Raw genomic sequence first — 19,468 nt, forward strand, 5'->3', positions numbered from 1 at the left:
AGAGTATTCTTGGGTCTGACGTGATGAGCTTCACTCACCTGGATCTGGGGATTCTCTGCCGTTCTTCTCCACAGATCTTCTTGAGCTCTATCAGGTTGATGAGGTGACACAAGTTAGGGTCCTTTTTAAATTTGAAAGTGGGCAACTCAGGCTATTTGTGTGTGTGTGTGTTCATGAAGCCCCGGGACATTTAATGGGGAGATGAGATAGATAGATAGATAGATAGATAGATAGATAGATAGATAGATAGATAGATAGATAGATAGATAGATAGATAGATAGATAGATAGATAGATAGATAGATAGATAGATAGATAGATAGATAGATAGATAGATAGATAGATAGATAGATAGATAGATAGATACTTTATTAATCCCAATGGGAAATTCACAGATTAGGACGGATCTCACTTGCATGCGAGTGAACGGTTGGTCCAAGTTTCCTCATTGGCTCTCCGTAATTAAGACGTCATGCCCACTGAGGTATAAAGAAGAGCCTGAGCGAGAGACAAGATGGAAGCTGAAGAGAAAGGAAGTCAAGAAAAGGAAGGCCGAATCGGGAGTGCCTTCCTGTTGTGCAGTTTATGTGGGCATCAAAATACACGGTTGATTGGAAAATGGTATGGACACTTCCTCATAGATACTGTATATTTTTAACAATAAAGTGAAAGAAATTTAATGTAAGATTATTCATAACTATTATCCATGCAATAGTTTAATATGCAGTGTAGATGCCACGTGGCATCCCGGCCAGAAGAGGGAATGGTTCCTTACCTGGATGGGGGGCGCCTAACAGGCAGCTGGGGAGGAAAAAGGCATCAGACGGGAGCAACGATCAGCCCACTAGAAAGAGAAGACATCGCTGGGGGCTTTTGACCCCCTCAACACGCTAGATGGCAACAGTCCCGGATATCGGTGCCCAGTGAAAAGCCAGCAAGCATGTAGGGAGATGTAGTCTGGCAGAGCAGCCCTGCTGGGTGCCGCAAGAGGGCGCTGCAGGGGGACAACATCCCTGCTGTAATGGACTTCCGTATGACCAGGAAGTACTTCCGTCGGGCAGGGGCCCTTAATAAAAGGGACCACACTCCCTTGGCCAGTAGAGTCAGAGCTGGGAGGAAGAAGGGCAACACTTGACTGGAGGAGGGCAGCGTGATGGTGAGAGAAATTGTGGGGAAGAACTGAATTGTGGAGAGGGAGACTTGTGTTTCTGTGCTTTTTCTCACTTCTTTGAGGAGTTTGGCTAATAAAGCCACCTATATTTGAACCCAGGACTGTACTTGTGTGTTCGTGTCGGGGTTTGGGGTCGCTGACGCCCCAATTTCCAACACAGCAGTAAAACCTTGATTATCCATCAGGGGTCGGGACCAAGGCCATTACAGACAACAAAAAAGACGGATAACGGAATAGCTACTTTAAAAATTGATATAAAGGTGATTAGTTTAGCGAATAGTCATATTTATTTTACTAAATAAAATTATATTAACAAAATATAATACAGTATTAACAAAATTAATTCATTCATATAACATTATAACGACCAGTGTAATAAGTAAACATTTTCCGTAACAGACGGCGCCCTGTCTTATACTCTCATATCTGGGTTACAGAGCTCACCTACAAATCAATAAAAGAAAGCTTCCCCTACCAATCAGTTTATCTCCTGATCCTCACGTTCTGCCTTTTTTTATACCGCAAACGCTTCTGCTTATTGTCTCCTGACTCCCTACTCCAAACTTCCTTCGGCCGCACCTTCCTTTGTCTCCTCACTTCTCCTGTCACTCGCGTCCTCGCCTTACTGAGCAGAAGTTCTTCAGCCAGTTCCATCACTTACAGCTTTCATTCCACCCTTTCTGTTCTCATACAGTGCATCACAAGCTGCCTGCACGTCAACAATAAATTAACAAAACATAACATAATAGAACTTTAAAAGAAAATTACAATGCAGAAGAACATTAACGTTAATACAGAATAACATTACTGTCAGTGGTTTCTATTTTCGACACGTTTTTCAATTTTGTCGGCATCACACTTTATAGCGGTCACTGTTGTTCTTCCTACTCCGTAAACTGAAGTGATACTTTCGCTGCTTTGTAAACGTTTCAATAATCTCAAATTTTTGTGACAATTCCATATTTTCCATGCATCCACATGCATACGTTTATTGGCCATAACTATGTATAGCAGATTAACCTTGGCCATCGGACCTTACTCCTTTTCTATGTTAACTAATGTTGTCTTATTTTAATTTCTTATTTTGTCTTTTATTTTTCTTTTCTTCATTATGTAAAGCACTTTGAGCTACTTTTTGTATGAAAATGTGCTATAGAAATAAATGTATTGTTATTGTTGTTGTAATTATAACAGAAGAGAAAAGCAATGAAATGCAATTAAAACTGAAGGTACATACAGTATTGTGCAAACGTTTTAGGCAGGTGTGAAAAAATGCTGTAAACAAAGAATGCTTTCAGAAATATAACTAATGATTGTTTATTGTTATCAATTTACAAAATGCAAAGTGAGCGAACAAAAGATAAATCTAAATCAAATCAATATTTGGTGTTCCTACCTTTTGCCTTTAAACCAGCATAAATTCTTATAGGTCCACTTGCACAAAGTCAGGGATTTTGTAGGATTCTAGTCAGGTGTCTGATCAACCAATTCTACCAAACAGGTGCTAATGATCATCAATGTCACACGGAGGTTGAAACACAGTCATTAACTGAAACAGAAACAGCTTCAAACTGGGTGAGGAACAGCCAAACTCTGCTACCAAGGTGAGGTTGTGGAAGACAGTTTCATGTCATGGCAAGACTGAGCACAGCAACAAGACACAAGGTAGTTCTACTGCATCAGCAAGGTCTCTCCCAGACAAAGATTTCAAAGCAGACTGGGGTTTAAAGATGTGCTGTTCAAGCTCTTTTGAAGAAGCACAAAGAAACGGGCAACGTTGAGGATCGTAGACGCAGTGGTCGGCCAAGGGAACTTAGTGCAGCAGACGAAAGACACATCAAGCTTATTACCCTTCGAAATCAGAAGATGTCCAGCAGTGCCATCACCTCAGAAATGGCAGAAACCAGTGGGACCCAGGTACACCCATCTACTGTCCGGAGAAGTCTGGCCAGAACTGGTCTTCATGGAAGAGTTGCAGCCAAAAAGCCATATCTCCGACGTGGAAACAAGGCCAAGCGACTCAAGTATGCACGATAACATAGGAACTGGGGTGCAGAAAAATGGCAGCAGGTGCTCTGGACTGATGAGTCAAAATTTGAAATATTTGGCTGTAGCAGAAGCAGTTTGTCTGTCGAAGGGCTGGAGAGCGGTACAATAATGAGTGTCTGCAGGCAACAGTGAAGCATGGTGGAGGTTCCTTGAACGTTTGGGGCTGCATTTCTGCAAATGGAGTTGGAGATTTGGTCAGGATTAATGGTGTGTACAGTGTTCTCAATGCTGAGAAATACAGGCAGATACTTATCCTTCATGCAGTACCATCAGGGAGGCGTATGATTGGCCCCAAATTTATTCTGCAGCAGGACAACGACCCCAAACATACAGCCAAAGTCATTAAGAACTATCTTCAGTGTAAAGAAAACCAAGAAGTCCTGGAAGTGATGGTATGGCCCCCACAGAGCCCTGATCTCAACATCATCGAGTGTGTCTGGGATTACATGAAGAGACAGAAGGATGTGAGGAAGCCTACATCCACAGAGGATCTGGGGTTAGTTCTCCAAGATGTTTGGAACAACCTACCAGCCGAGTTCCTTCAAAAACTGTGTGCAGGTGTACCTAGAAGAACTGATGCTGTTTTAAAGGCAAAGGGTGGTCACACCAAATATGGATTTGATTTAGATTTGTCTTTTGTTCATTCACTGCATTTTGTTGATTGATGAAAATAAATGATTAACACTTCCAGTTTTGATAACATTCTTTGTTTACAGCATTTTTTCACACCTGCCTAAAACTTTTGCACAGTACTGTATATGGGGAGGATTTTAAATAATACCAGTAATAAAATTGAAAGTTAGGTAGTGCCATGCCATCTACTGCCTTAGGTCTTTGTAGGGTCACCCAGTACTGTAAATTATGCTGTGATTTTGAAATGCGGCCTGACACGTGGTGATGGCGAAGAACACTCCACACTGGCACAAGGGAGAGTAGATCCAACGTGTAGAGCTTGCAGTGTACAGACAGGTAGGCGTCCTAATAGTTAATTGAGACTGACAGTTAATCGAGTGACTGATAATCAAGCTGTTACTGTATAAATTTATTCCAGATGTATTAAATGTATGCAGCATTCATGGTGAAAACAATGAATGTACTGAACACGTTTTCTGTAACTGTGTGCATTCAAATATGTTTTGGTTTGCTTTAATGAAGGACTTTGGACAAAACATGAAAAGTACAATAAATACAGAGAATAGTGATATCAAACCTATTCTGTTATATAAAAAGAAACAAAGAATATAACTTGTTGCAGGCCTACATGAATGGGTCTTAAAGTGTTTTGTGCCGAGTCGCGTCTTTCGTAGTGTTGTCCCGTTTATGTAGTCTATGGTGCGTCTGTGTGACTGTTGTCCCCCTGGAAACAAATGGGGAATGAGAACGCTGCAGGGCCGTGACCCCTCAAGGTAATTTTCCTGTCTGCCCGTCAAGTCCATTAGGGTTATTTCCTATTTAAACGAGAGGGGGGAAATAGAGGATATAATAAAAGGAGGAAAACTAAAAGACAATACCGAAATGCATCACAAGAGACAGAAAAACGCTGAGATCCTGGTCGTCACACACCTATCCACAGCTTGCTGTTCTCCATGCTGGACCTGTAACAATCTCGCCATTCTCACAAAACTCCGGGGTTCAGTAGTATCGGGACACGCCGAGGAGCATATGGTGAGACCGTTTTGTTTTTTATTTCAACAATCAAGTGCTTCCATATTGCAGTTACCGCTGAATGGTTTCTAAGTGGTTCAAGGTCATTTCCATTAATCATTCTCTGGACCATTTCCTGGACTTTTTGTGTGATATGTATTTCTTGTGTGTCATATCTGTTTTATGTAGGGTCAAGGGAGGGTTAGCGCTGTATATTATTATTATTATTATTATTATATTATTTACTATAATATTCTGCCGTTCACTCGTGTGATATTTAAAGTGTTTGACATTTTGTTTAACTTCTTTTCATATATACTGTATATATATATTGTGACAGATAGGGGGCGTTCTCACGCCCTTGAACCCTCGGATCAGACGCCAGACACCAGATAAAAGTCAAATTCTTGACTTTATTATAATAATCAAGTGCACCAAGCACCCTCCACTCCACAATACTCATAAATCACTATAATTCTCAATAAACAATCCTCCACTCCCAGACGCGTTGCCACCCTTCCTCCCGACTCAGCTCGCCCGTCTGGGATCTCTCTCACAGTCTTTTATAGTCCTTGACCCGGAAGTGCTTCTGAACCCTCAGTCCATGTGAGATCAAAACTCTTCTTTTTTCATCCTGGAAGTACATCATTCCCTCTGTCGCTGTGACTAAGACGTTCTTCCGGGTTATAGGTAAAATAGAAGTCTCTGGGCCTCCCTGCAGCGTCCCCTGGAGGCCCCGACATTATCCAGCAGGGTTGTACAGGAAAACTCCAATGTCCATGATGCCCTGTTGTAATTTGGGGCACCTCCATGCCGCAGGGAGAGCTCCATCTGGCAGCCTGGGGGTATTGGCTGGGATGAATGGCCGGCCATATCCCACAATATATAATAGGGGGCTTTGTCCCCTGCTTGCTTTGCTCGCCAACCCCTTTACCACCCTGCCAGTATTACGCAACGTTGTGAAAAGGGAGGGTAAAATGCACCCCAAGGAGACATGGTCGCTCCTCCGAAACTCCTCCTAAATGGTGATACAATGGGAAACAAATACAGTTTTGTTTTTTTTACCTCCTCTTTGCTCGATCAGCTGCTGCTGCTGCTCCTGTGCATCGTGATCTGCATCTCGTGCGGCGCTTCAAACATTTAAAAGCCTGTACAGCAGCTGTCCTTTTGTCTCACTGTCTTGGCTCTCTTGTCTCCCAGACATCCTCAAACACTATTCGATCTCTTTATGCTGTTCCATTATTTCTCCGAGTAATATTTTCCATTTGTTTGCGCTAATGCGATCTTTACTCTAATTTTTTTGAGACTTTCGAATTTTCCTACTTCCATTATCTCTAACCTGCTCTGCATGTGTATCACGGGACTTGCTTCCAAAGGTTGTAAGTATGAAGTGATTTGACCGTCTCATGGGACGGTCTCTCTGACTCTCTGTCTCTCTTCGAAAGATCACGTCTTGTCACAGGAAAAAATATATTTTTTATAATAGATATCTATATATATATATATATATATATATATATATATATATATATATATATATATATATATATATATATATATATATATATATATGTATATATATATATATATATATATACAGTATATATATATATATATATATATATATATATATATATATATATATATATATATATATATATATATATACTAGTGGGCTTCACCCCCTGCTTGCTTTGCTCGCCAACCACCGTGTTTGGTTTTCCGGATACACACTTTTAAGATTTTTTTTTTCTTTGAATTGTTGCTATTTCATTAGTTTCATTTTTATTTCAGAACTTCGTTAAAAACAATATCTTTCGAGTCCCAACGTGCTGGATCTTTTAAATGAGGTCAGTGAGATGTGTGTTTAATGACTTTGTACCATAATTCAGGATAGCTCTCTTTGTTTGGAATTTCAGCACAGACAAAGCGATCGACTTCATCAGCAGTTAATAATTTTTTTTGCAAAGTAAACAATAAATGCATGTGAGGTAAAACACGTTTTTGAAATTCTCTGACTTAAACTTCAAAGCCTTATAATATTTAAATACTCCTGACATATCACCTGTGTCCATATATTCGATCTCTATTCACCTTTTCGTTATTTCTCTGAGTAATAATTTCTCTTTCTTTGTGCTAATGCGATGTTTACTTTCTTTTTTTTGACACTCGTTTTTTTCTGCTTTCATATTCTGTATCTCACTCTGCATGTGTTTCTCGCCTACGTTTTCATTTTGAGTCTTTTTAATTCCACTTTTCATTTTCTCTAACCTGCTCTGCATGTGTTTGGCCCCCTTGTTTTGTAACCTCTTTATGACGTTTTACTTTGTTTTCTACTCTTTGTCTTTTATTTCTGACCTCGCTTTGTCCTGCTTTTTTTCAGTGACACCTGCTCTGTGGTGATTATTTTCCCTTTTTCGATTAATAATTTCCATTTGTTTGTGCTACTGCGATCTTTACTTTCTTTATTTTATACTTTCTAATTTTCCTACTTGCATATTCTTTAACTTTCTCCACATTTGTATCGTACATAAGTTTGTTTATTTTTGGAGCCTTTTGAATTCCAATGCTTTCATAATCTGCTCTGCATGTGTATAGCGCCAACATTTGTGAATGTGTTAATGAAGTTCTACTTTGTCTTTTACTTTGTCTTTTAATTCTGAGCCTGATTGGACATGCTTTGTTTCAATTCCACTTGTTACGGGCTGATAATTACTTTCCTTATTTTCTGAATTTGCATGTAGATTATATTTTCTTTTTTGCTCTTTTTTCTCTCAACGCTTTTGAGTCTCTTTTCTCTGTGCTGTTTTCTTCTTTGCTTAGTCGTTGACGTTTCATTTCTAACGTATTGTCCTTATATGCTTTATATGCGCTGAGACCCTGGATCTGTATGTGCTGAAATTCTTCACATGACTGAGTGTTTTGCTGCCCCGTTGTCTTATTTGATATTGATTGTAAGTAGGGCGTGTCTTGCAAGAATCTCATGTTCTACGTCATCGCAAGACGGTCCGGGATCAATCTCTTGGCACAATGTCTCATGTTTAAGGTCTTCGCGGGTCTTTTAAGTGTCTTCTGTGATCTTAACGTGAAGATCACGTATCAACGCCCTGCTGTTTCTCTCCAGGATTTTTTTTATCTATATATATAAAAATGGAATGGGTGGGTCGTCGGGTGGGCCTTTTTTTCATTCCGTTGAAAGACACGCCCTACTCACTGGACAGTTAAAAACACCAATCAAACTAACGATGACATCAAGTATTACCCAATCAAAAGTAGGAAAGGAGGCATCTTCATAAAATGCGTGTGGGATGATTTGCATGAGACGCTGCTTTAAAAAAAAAAATGATAAAAAAAATACGGGATAAATCCCGTCCAGTATTGATTCAAAACGGGACGCGCAATTTCATTCTCAAACGCGGCACGATTCCGTATTTTAAAGGACGGGTGGCAACCCTACAGTGCCAGGTAACCACCCATATAATCACAGACTGCATCGGTCTGTCGTGGTGAAAAAGGAGCTGAGCCGCAAGGCGAAGCTCTCAATTTACCAGTCGATCTATGTTCCTACCCTCACCTATGGTCATGAACTATGGGTAGTGACCGAAAGAACGAGATCGCGAATACAAGCGGCTGAAATGAGTTTCCTCCGCAGGGTGTCTGGGCTTTCCCTTAAAGATAGGGTGAGAAGCTCAGTCATCCGGGAGGGGCTCAGAGTAGAGCCGCTGCTCCTCCGCATCGAGAGGAGTCAGATGAGGTGGCTCGGGCATCTGATCAGGATGCCTCCTGGACGCCTCCCTGGTGAGGTGTTCCGGGCACGTCCAACCGGGAGGAGGCCCCGGGGAAGACCCAGGACACGCTGGAGGGACTATGTCTCTCGACTGGCCTGGGAACGCCTTGGGATTCTCCCGGAAGAGCTAGAAGAAGTGGCCGGGGAGAGGGAAGTCTGGGCATCTCTGCTCAAGCTGCTGCCCCCGCGACCCGACCTCGGATAAGCGGGAGACAATGGATGGATGGATGGATTCAGACTAGGAATGCAATGAATGTAATTACCCCGATCTACAGACAAGGCGAAAGTGTTGCAACATTCAAAGATGATGGTTTGGGATAAGTACACCATACAACATAAAAGAGCTTATGAAGCCTTGAACCGAAAAAAGCAACATCTCAGAGATCGTAAAAAAAAAAATAGGAGCTAATGTCGTTTTACTCGCTGTAGATTTTAGTCAAACATTACCAGTTATTTCACGAGGGATGTCAAGATAAGTAATTGTTAAACACTTCCTTATATGAAAGTTGATGTTAACTTCTTGTAATTGAGGGATGATCCCTAACTCGAGGGAGGGACATGGCAGTTGTAAGAAAGATGGCTGACCTGTAAATGAACCACTAGAGTAATACATTAGTAAAGACTTTATTTAAATAAATCTTTCTGTGTTACTTTCAACTGCATTAAAGTCACATATTACAGAACCCAAAGAACATGACAAGGGAGACCAGCACATCAACTCAACGCGTGTTTAAAATCCATGCTTCTCCCACGCTCGGTTATATGTCGCGTGTTCTCGGGTAGGTGCACCAAAAAATGTATACATTTAAGCATGTAATGGGCAAACAAAAAATGAGGTATACCCGAAGGCACAGCAGTAGTACTTAATGTAACTTTACTTCTTAAATGTTAATGTTTTACTGTTTAATAATTTATACGCTTCTTATATGTTGTTCAAATTCTTTTATCAAAATACCACTGACAGCGCAATGCACGATAACGTGGAGTGAATACACCATACGCATCCGCACATGGCTGCCCTGCTGTGCGCAGATAGGACTTGATTGTACAATAAAATAAAGATAAAAACACTAAAACAATCATCACCCAAAAAGCGGATAGTAGACGTGACGTACTATATGTGTACCACATTTCAAGTGTATAGGTGCAACGGTTTGCGAGCTACAGGTGATTTAAAATCCTGGACAGACACACAAATTGCCACGGTAGCAAATTACAGAAGAAGATTTTACTGTTTAATAATTTATATTTATATGAAATGTGCTTCTTATATATTACTTCATATTCTCATATGATAATGATGTTAATGTTTATATTGATTTCTGTGTTATTAAAACTGCATGTATGTGTGTATATGTATATATATATATATATATATATATATATATATATATATATATATATATATACTAGCAAAATACCCGCGCTTCGCAGCGGAGAAGTACTGTGTTAAAGAGGTTATGAAAAAAAAAAGGAAACATTTTAAAAATAACGTAACATGATTGTCAATGAAAGCCCGTTTCACTCAGTAAGTCTTATGTGTGTGTTTATGTATGTGTGTGTATATATATGTACATGTGTATATGTAGATATGTATATATATGTATATGTATATAAATGTTTATGTGTGTGTGTATATTATATATATAATATATATATATATCTATATCTATATATATATATATATAAAAGACAGCAACAGTTATAACAATGACAACACAATTACATTGACAATCATGTTATGTTATTTTTAAAATGTTTCCTTTTTTTTTCATAACCTCTTTAACACACTACTTCTCCGCTGCGAAGCGCGGGTATTTTGCTATATATATATACGAGCTGTATATACCCGGCGTTGCCCGGGGCAGAAGTAACCTAATCGGTCAAACAGTTACATATATAAAAAAACCGAACCTAATCGGACAAACAGCTTCATATATACAGAAGCGAACCTAATTGGTCAAACAGTTATGCATGTGCAGAATAATTTTACAAAGATTATGCGTGTTAACAATCATTAAAAAGAAAAGATTGAGGAACTCTTCTTCTATATGTGATGAAGCTGGATGAAGCTGACTTGACGAAGACGTAGGTGGCATAGATTGGTTTTTCTAAAACAGAAGAAAAAAATGAGTATCTATTATTATTTTAAATTAGAATGAAAATGAGAACCTTGATTAGAGATAGATTATCCGTATTAAAATATGTGCATGAATAAACTTTTGCTAACTCTCTAGCAAAAGTTTATTCATACAAATTGGCATGGGATGGCTTTGTGAAAAAGTAAACATTAGATAAAAATAAATTGAGAATGCATACTTCCATTTGACTGAGATTATGTGTAATGATGAAAAAAAAGTTTAGTATGTTTTTTTTTCCATACGGGAAGGATGTAAAACCTTACATAGGCACCCTTCAGCCCATACTGAAGGGTAGTGTCAGATTCTTACTGACTAAAAAACACCCTTTTTATTCCACAGCTACCCCAAAAACCACTATTAGGCATTACTTTGGGGTGGCAGTAGTTTAGTTATGAAACAGCTGGGTCCTGAAAAAAATCTGTCTGATTAGTGGCTTCATCACATATAGAAGAACAGTTCCTCAATCTTTTCTTTTTAATGATTGTTAACACGCATAATGTTTGTAAAATCATTCTGCACATGCATAACTGTTTGACCAATTAGGTTCGCTTCTGTATATACGAAGCTGTTTGATCGATTAGGTTTGCTTTTGTATTTATGTAACTGTTTGACCAATTAGGTTTGCTTATGTATATAGATTAGCTGTTTGTCCGATTAGGTTCGGTTTTTTTATATATGTAACTGTTTGACCGATTAGGTTTACTTTGGTATATATGTAAGTGTTTGACCGATTAGGTTACTTCTGCCCCGGGCAACGCCGGGTATATACAGCTCGTAATTTATATTTATATGAAATGTGCTTCTTATATATTACTTCATATTCTCATATGATAATGATGTTAATGTTTATATTGATTTCTGTGTTATTAAAACTGCATGTATGTGTGTATATGTATATATATATATATATATATATATATATATATACTAGCAAAATACCCGCGCTTCGCAGCGGAGAAGTAGTGTGTTAAAGAGGTTATGAAAAAAAAAGGAAACATTTTAAAAATAACGTAACATGATTGTCAATGAAAGCCCGTTTCACTCAGTAAGTCTTATGTGTGTGTTTATGTATGTGTGTGTATATATATGTACATGTGTATATGTAGATATGTATATATATGTATATGTATATAAATGTTTATGTGTGTGTGTATATTATATATATAATATATATATATATATATCTATATATATATATATATATAAAAGACAGCAACAGTTATAACAATGACAACACAATTACATTGACAATCATGTTACGTTATTTTTAAAATGTTTCCTTTTTTTTTCATAACCTCTTTAACACACTACTTCTCCGCTGTGAAGCGCGGGTATTTTGCTATATATATATAACGAGCTGTATATACCCGGCGTTGCCCGGGGCAGAAGTAACCTAATCGGTCAAACACTTACATATATACCAAAGTAAACCTAATCGGTCAAACAGTTACATATATAAAAAAACCGAACCTAATCGGACAAACAGCTAATCTATATACATAAGTAAACCTAATCGGTCAAACAGCTTCATATATACAGAAGCGAACCTAATTGGTCAAACAGTTATGCATGTGCAGAATGATTTTACAAACATTATGCGTGTTAACAATCATTAAAAAGAAAAGATTGAGGAACTGTTCTTCTATATGTGATGAAGCCACTAATCAGACAGATTTTTTTCAGGACCCAGCTGTTTCATAACTAAACTACTGCCACCCCAAAGTAATGCCTAATAGTGGTTTTTGGGGTAGCTGTGGAATAAAAAGGGTGTTTTTTAGTCAGTAAGAATCTGACACTACCCTTCAGTACGGGCTGAAGGGTGCCTATGTAAGGTTTTACATCCTTCCCGTATGGAAAAAAAAACATACTAAACTTTTTTTTCATCATTACACATAATCTCAGTCAAATGGAAGTACGCATTCTCAATTTATTTTTATCTAATTTTTACTTTTTCACAAAGCCATCCCATGCCAATTTGTATGAATAAACTTTTGCTAGAGAGTTAGCAAAAGTTTATTCATGCACATATTTTAATACGGATAATCTATCTCTAATCAAGGTTCTCATTTTCATTCTAATTTAAAATAATAATAGATACTCATTTTTTTCTTCTGTTTTAGAAAAACCAATCTATGCCACCTACGTCTTCGTCAAGTCAGCTTCATCCAGCTTCATCACATATAGAAGAAGAGTTCCTCAATCTTTTCTTTTTAATGATTGTTAACACGCATAATCTTTGTAAAATTATTCTGCACATGCATAACTGTTTGACCAATTAGGTTCGCTTCTGTATATATGAAGCTGTTTCATCGATTAGGTTTGCTTTAGTATTTATGTAACTGTTTGACCAATTAGGTTTGCTTATGTATATAGATTAGCTGTTTGTCCGATTAGGTTCGCTTCTGTATATATCAAGCTGTTTATCCGATTAGGTTCGCTTTTTTTATATATGTAACTGTTTGACCGATTAGGTTTACTTTGGTATATATGTAAGTGTTTGACCGATTAGGTTACTTCTGCCCTGGGCAACGCCGGGTATATACAGCTCGTAATATATATATTGTGAGCTGTGAAGCTGATCGCCCCAGAGAATACAGATGCCCTTAGGAAAACCCCTAAGAAACATGGACAGACTACCTTCACATTCCTCCTTTCCCTTCTGACCAGCTCTGTCACGTAATATGCCTCTCTCGCACGGGCTTCATTCGGTTTTGTTAAATTGTTTGCTTGCTTCTCCTTCTCTCTCTCTCAGACATTCTCTGCTTCTGGCGGAACTGTCATCTCTGACTTGTCATGGAGCACGTTTAAACTTTTGAAAAGAGACAAATGTTTGTTTGCAGTGCTTTGAATAAAGTTCCCTTTTTTGTACAACCTCCTGTGACTCTGTGCAAATCTGTGACCCAAGCGTGACAATATATATATATATATATTATATATATATATATATATATATATATATATATAAATATATATATATATATATTGTGAGACATGCCTGGACACCACCAGACTGACACCACATCTTTATAAAAGTACACACATTTATTAATCAGGAAACAACACAGTCCCGCACAGCACACTGTGCTCCCAGCACCAATCACCCCTACTCAGGACTTCTCTCTCACTGTCCATGGGCCGCCTTTCCTCTCTTTACGGGAGCCTCGTCCTGCAACCACTCCTGACTCTAGCTCTCCAAGTGTAGGGAGGCAGCCCTTTTTATCCTCACCTGGATGCGCTCCAGGTGCCTGATGACATTCTTCCGGCAGCACTTCCTGGTGTGGTGGAAGTGCTGCCCTTGCACTCAGAAACACTCCGGGCATCCTTGGAAGGCTCTTCGTCCATCTTCCCTGGTGTGGCAGAAGTGAATGCCTCCCGGGCTCTCTGAGGGTCGGGGATCCCCCTGGCTGTGGCCATGAGCCCCAATGGGCTTGAACATCCTTGCTCCTCTCCTGTGGTCCTCTCTCAATCCAGGGCGGTTGCCCCCTCGTGGCCCAGAGGATGAATACGCCACCTCCGGGTCCTTCCAGGCGTCCTGGCTGGGTCTGTCCCCCAGCATTCATGGCATTCATAGTCTGAATCACAATCTGATTGTATGGGTGGTTACCTACCAGGTAACGCTTGTGGTTGGTCAGCAAGTCGGCTAACATCTGCCACGGTGCCCTCTTTCAGTTGCGAGAAGCAGATCATAGAATGGTTGAAATAGTTTTACTGTCAAATAATGCAAAGAGTACACGACACATGTTTCGCCCTAATTCTGGGCTCAGCAGCGTTAGGGGCTTCGCCTCTGGCGCTGACGTTTGAGGTTCGATTCCCGAGAGGGAGTGCAGTGAGTGTGTACGCCTGATGAGCCCAGAATTAGGGCGAAACACGTGTCGCATATTCTTTACATTATTTAACAGTAAAACTATTTCAATCATATATATATATATATATATATATATATATATATATATATATAAAATATATATATATACAGTGCATCCGGAAAGTATTCACAGCGCATCACTTTTTCCACATTTTGTTATGTTACAGCCGTATTACAAAATGGATTAAATTCATTTTTTTCCTCAGAATTCTACACACAACACCCCATAATGACAACGTGAAAAAAGTTTACTTGAGGTTTTTGCAAATTTATTAAAAATAAAAATATTGAGAAAGCACATGTACATAAGTATTCACAGCCTTTGCCATGAAACTCAAAATTGAGCTCAGGTGCATCCTGTTTCCCCTGATCATCCTTGAGATGTTTCTGCAGCTTCATTGGAGTCCACCTGTGGTAAATTCAGTTGATTGGACATGATTTGGAAAGGCACACACCTGTCTATATAAGGTCCCACAGTTGACAGTTCATGTCAGAGCACAAACCAAGCATGAAGTCAAAGGAATTGTCTGTAGATCTCCGAGACAGGATTGTCTCGGGGCACAAATCTGGGGAAGGTTACAGAAAAATTTCTGCTGCTTTGAAGGTCCCAATGAGCACAGTGGCCTCCATCATCCGTAAGTGGAAGAAGTTCGAAACCACCAGGACTCTTCCTAGAGCTGGCTGGCCATCTAAACTGAGCGATCGGGGGAGAAGGGCCTTAGTCAGGGAGGTGACCAAGAACCCGATGGTCACTCTGTCAGAGCTCCAGCCAATCCTTAGTGAAAGGCACATGGCAGCCCGCCTGGAGTTTGCCAAAAGGCACCTGAAGGACTCTCAGACCATGAGAAAGAAAATTCTCTGGTCTGATGAGACAAAAACTCTTTAGTGTGAATGCCAGGCGTCACATTTGGAGGAAACCAGGCACTGCTCATCACCAGGCCAATACCATCCCTACAGTGAAGCATGGTGGTGGCAGCATCATGTTGTGGGGATGATTTTCAGCGGCAGGGACTGGGAGACTACTCAGGATAAAGGAAAAGATGACTGCAGCAATGTACAGAGACATCCTGGATGAAAATCTGCTCGAGAGCGCTCTTGACCTCAGACTGGGGCGACGGTTCATCTTTCAGCAGGACAACGACCCTAAGCACACAGCCAAGATATCAAAGGAGTGGCTTCAGGACAACTCTGTGAATGTCCTTGAGTGGCACAGCCAGAGCCCAGACTTGAATCTGATTGAACATCTCTGGAGAGATCTTAAAATGGCTGTGCACCGACGCTTCCTGTCCAACCTGATGGAGCTTGAGAGGTGCTGCAAAGACGAATGGGCGAAACTGGCCAAGGATAGGTGTGCCAAGCTTGTGGCATCATATTTAAAAAGACTTGAGGCTGTAATTGCTGCCAAAGGTGCATCGACAAAGTATTGGGCAAAGGCTGTGAATACTTATGTACATGGGATTTCTCAGTTTTTTTATTTTTAATAAATTTGCAAAAACCTCAAGTAAACTTTTTTCACGTTGTCATTATGGGGTGTTGTGTGTGGAATTTTGAGGAAAAAAATGAATTTAATCCATTTTGGAATAAGGCTGTAACATAACAAAATGTGGAAAAAGTGATGCGCTGTGAATTCTTTCTGGATGTACTGTAGGTGTACTCTAGGTGTTATTTTGGAGCAATTAAGTGGACAGCTGAATGGCCTGTTCTTGTCCACATTATTGTAATATTCCAGTACCCCAGAGTGACAAAGCAAAAACAAAATCTTAGAAATTTTGCAACATTATTAAAAGTGAAAACAAAAAAAAAAAAATGAAAAAGCTCCTTGACTCAACAGACCCTTACTTAGTGGAAGCCCCTTAGGCCCTTTGGGAATTTTTGGCCAATCTTCTCTGCAGATCCTCTCAAGCTTTGTCAGGATGGATGAAGACCATGGGTGAATGGCTACTGTCAGGTCTCTCCAGAGTCCGGGCTCTGGCTGGACCACCCAAGAACGTTCACCGAGTTGTCCCTAAGCCACTCATGTGTTTCTCCTGTTGGAAGGTGAACCTGCTAAACCTCACGTCTCCTAGGCTTGGGTCCCTGCAGCCATCAGTGGTCCCGGAAGGGCTCCATGTCAAGTCTACCCGGCTCCCATTGTTAGGCTTGTCCCCATGTTCTTGATGATCTCATTTTAAAGTCACAATCCACTGCACTAACTCGTTTCATGATTTTAAACACTTCAGTCAGGTCTTCTCTTAATTTTCTGTAAAGCAGCGGTTCTCAAACTGGGGTCCGCAGCCCGTGGGATCGTGAGAAATGATTGCATATTTATACTATTTATATTTTTATAATTATTAACCTTTACCATCTGAGGGGAAGTAAGTGACTGAGCTCTGTCGTTACCGCCACCACCTAGACCCGACCACTAATCCGCTGTTCCGTAATTCGCTGCCACTGCATTGTTATCCCACCGTTATCGCTTGGCACAAACCAGCCCTTATTATTTTTATCATAATCAAAAATTAGCGATTCTTTCATAGAATCAAAAACACTTGCAAACAGTTTTCGTATATTTTAGAAGCAAATAAGAGCGCTAAAGGTGGATACAGATAATCAACAAACAACATATTTTACATTTTTTGTGTTTTTGAGTGGTGAAATTGCCCGCTCAATGCAAATGGTTAAGGCAAAGCAGATAATAACTACGATGTACGTAATATTTTCTGAATAAATAATTGTTTGTCAAAAAATGTTTTATTCACAGCAGCCTGTACCTATGCAGTGCCGCGCAGTGGGTATGTGGCACCCTTGTGCAAAGTATTTGGCGCCCCCAATTTTCTTGAAATAATATTGATTTTTTAATTTTAAATAAAAGGGTCTGCGAGCCATCGAACAATTTTTAAAGGGACCGCCACGCAAGAAATTCTAAAGAAGTTTGAGAACTGCTGCTGTAAAGGCATTTAATCTTTCCTCATAACTCATCCCCTGTAGTCCTCTAATTAGCTGAGTCGCTCTTCTCTGGACCTTCTCTTGTGCTGTTATGTCCTTTTTGTAGTCTGGAGACCAAAACTGCACCCAGGACTCCAGATGAGGCCTCACCAGTGTGTTATAAAGACTGAGCAGAATCTCCTGTGACTTGTACTTCACACATCAAGGTGCTATATAAGCTGACATTCTGTTAGCCTTCTTAATGGCTTCTGAACACTGTCTGGCAGTCGATATCTTAAGAGTCCACTATGACTCCTAAATCCTTCTCATAAGGTGTGCTTTCAGGTTTCAGACCTCCCATTGTGTATTCAAATCTAACATTCTTACTTCCTACATTTACTTTACATTTACTGACATTAAATTTCATCTGCCACAAATCAGTCTAGTTGCTCTTCTCTGGACCTTCTCTTGTGCTGGTTATGTCCTTTTTGTAGCTTGGAGACCAAAACTGCACCCAGTACTCCAGATGAGGCCTCACCAGTGTGTTGTAAAGACTGAGCAGAACCTCCTGTGACTTGTACTCCATACATCAAGGCGCTATATAACCTGACATTCTGTTAGCCTTCTTAATAGATTCTGAACCCTGTCTGGCAGTTAATTATGTCGAGTCCACTACAACTCCTAAATCCTTCTTGATGAACTCATTTTAAAGTCACCGTCTTGATCCACAGGACTAATTCCCTTCACATTTTAAACACGTCACTCAGGTCTCCTCTTAATCTTCTTCTCCTTAAACTGTAAAGGCTCAGCTCTTTTAATCTTTCCTCATAACTCATCCCCTGTAGCCCTCTAATCAGACTAGTTGCTCTTCTCTGGACCTTCTCTAGTGCTGTTATGTTCTTTTTGTTGCTTGGAGACCAAAACTGCACCCAGTACTCCAGATGAGGCCTCACCAGTGTGTTATAAAGACTGAGCAGAACCTCCTGGGACTTGTACTCACGCATCAAGGCGCTATATAACCTGACATTCTGTTAGTCTTCTTGATGGCTTCTGAGCACTGTCTGGTGCTTGATAGTAACGAGTCAACAACGACTTCTAAGTCCTTCTCATAAGGTGTACTCTCAATTTTCAGACCTTCCGTTGTGCATTCAAACCTAAAATGTTTTATTTCCTAATACTTTACATTTACTGATATTAAATTTCATCTGCCACAAATCTTCCCAAGCTCTCCTCTGGACCTTTTTCTTGTGCTGCTATGTCCTTTTTTGTACCCTGGAGACCAAAACTGCACCCAGTACTCCAGATGAGGCCTCACCAGTGTGTTATAAAGACTGAGCAGAACCTCCTGTGATTTGGACTCTCTTGCTGCACATTTGGACATCAGCTATGGATGTGCACATGTCATAGTGCAGGATGACTTGGGGTACCATAAGGTTTGTGTAAGACGGGTACCCAAAAAGCTTACTGATCTGCACAAGCTAATAATTTTCATTGAATTTCAGCAGATTTCACTCCCTCTGACCAAGGAAATGTCACTACGACACGTTGTTCAACAGTGGTGCCGTCCCACAGCAGAGCGTCCATGTTCATTGGGCCTTGTTTTCAATTAGACGAACAGATGGGTGCTGTACTGTGTGTGTTCAAACTACCCATAAGCCATTGTGAGTGTGTTGTATTGTGACAGCTTCTATCCATGTGTTCTTTTCGAATTGCCTTTACTTTTTGATTTACACCTTTTGCTAATGAAGCTGGAACACGCGGAGTATGGCATCCTTTTCTCTCACTGGCCTTTGCCAAACTCTCATGGATAAAACTTTCAGCAAACAACTGCTAGTCCACCCATCCCATAATTAGCTGTGTGCTTCAGCACACTGTGCTGTATCTTTGGATTTGTTTTAACTGTGCGGG

The sequence above is a fragment of the Erpetoichthys calabaricus genome, chromosome 3, assembly GCF_900747795.2.
Source record: "Erpetoichthys calabaricus chromosome 3, fErpCal1.3, whole genome shotgun sequence".
In the NCBI taxonomy this organism is placed as follows: Eukaryota; Metazoa; Chordata; class Cladistia; order Polypteriformes; family Polypteridae; genus Erpetoichthys; species Erpetoichthys calabaricus.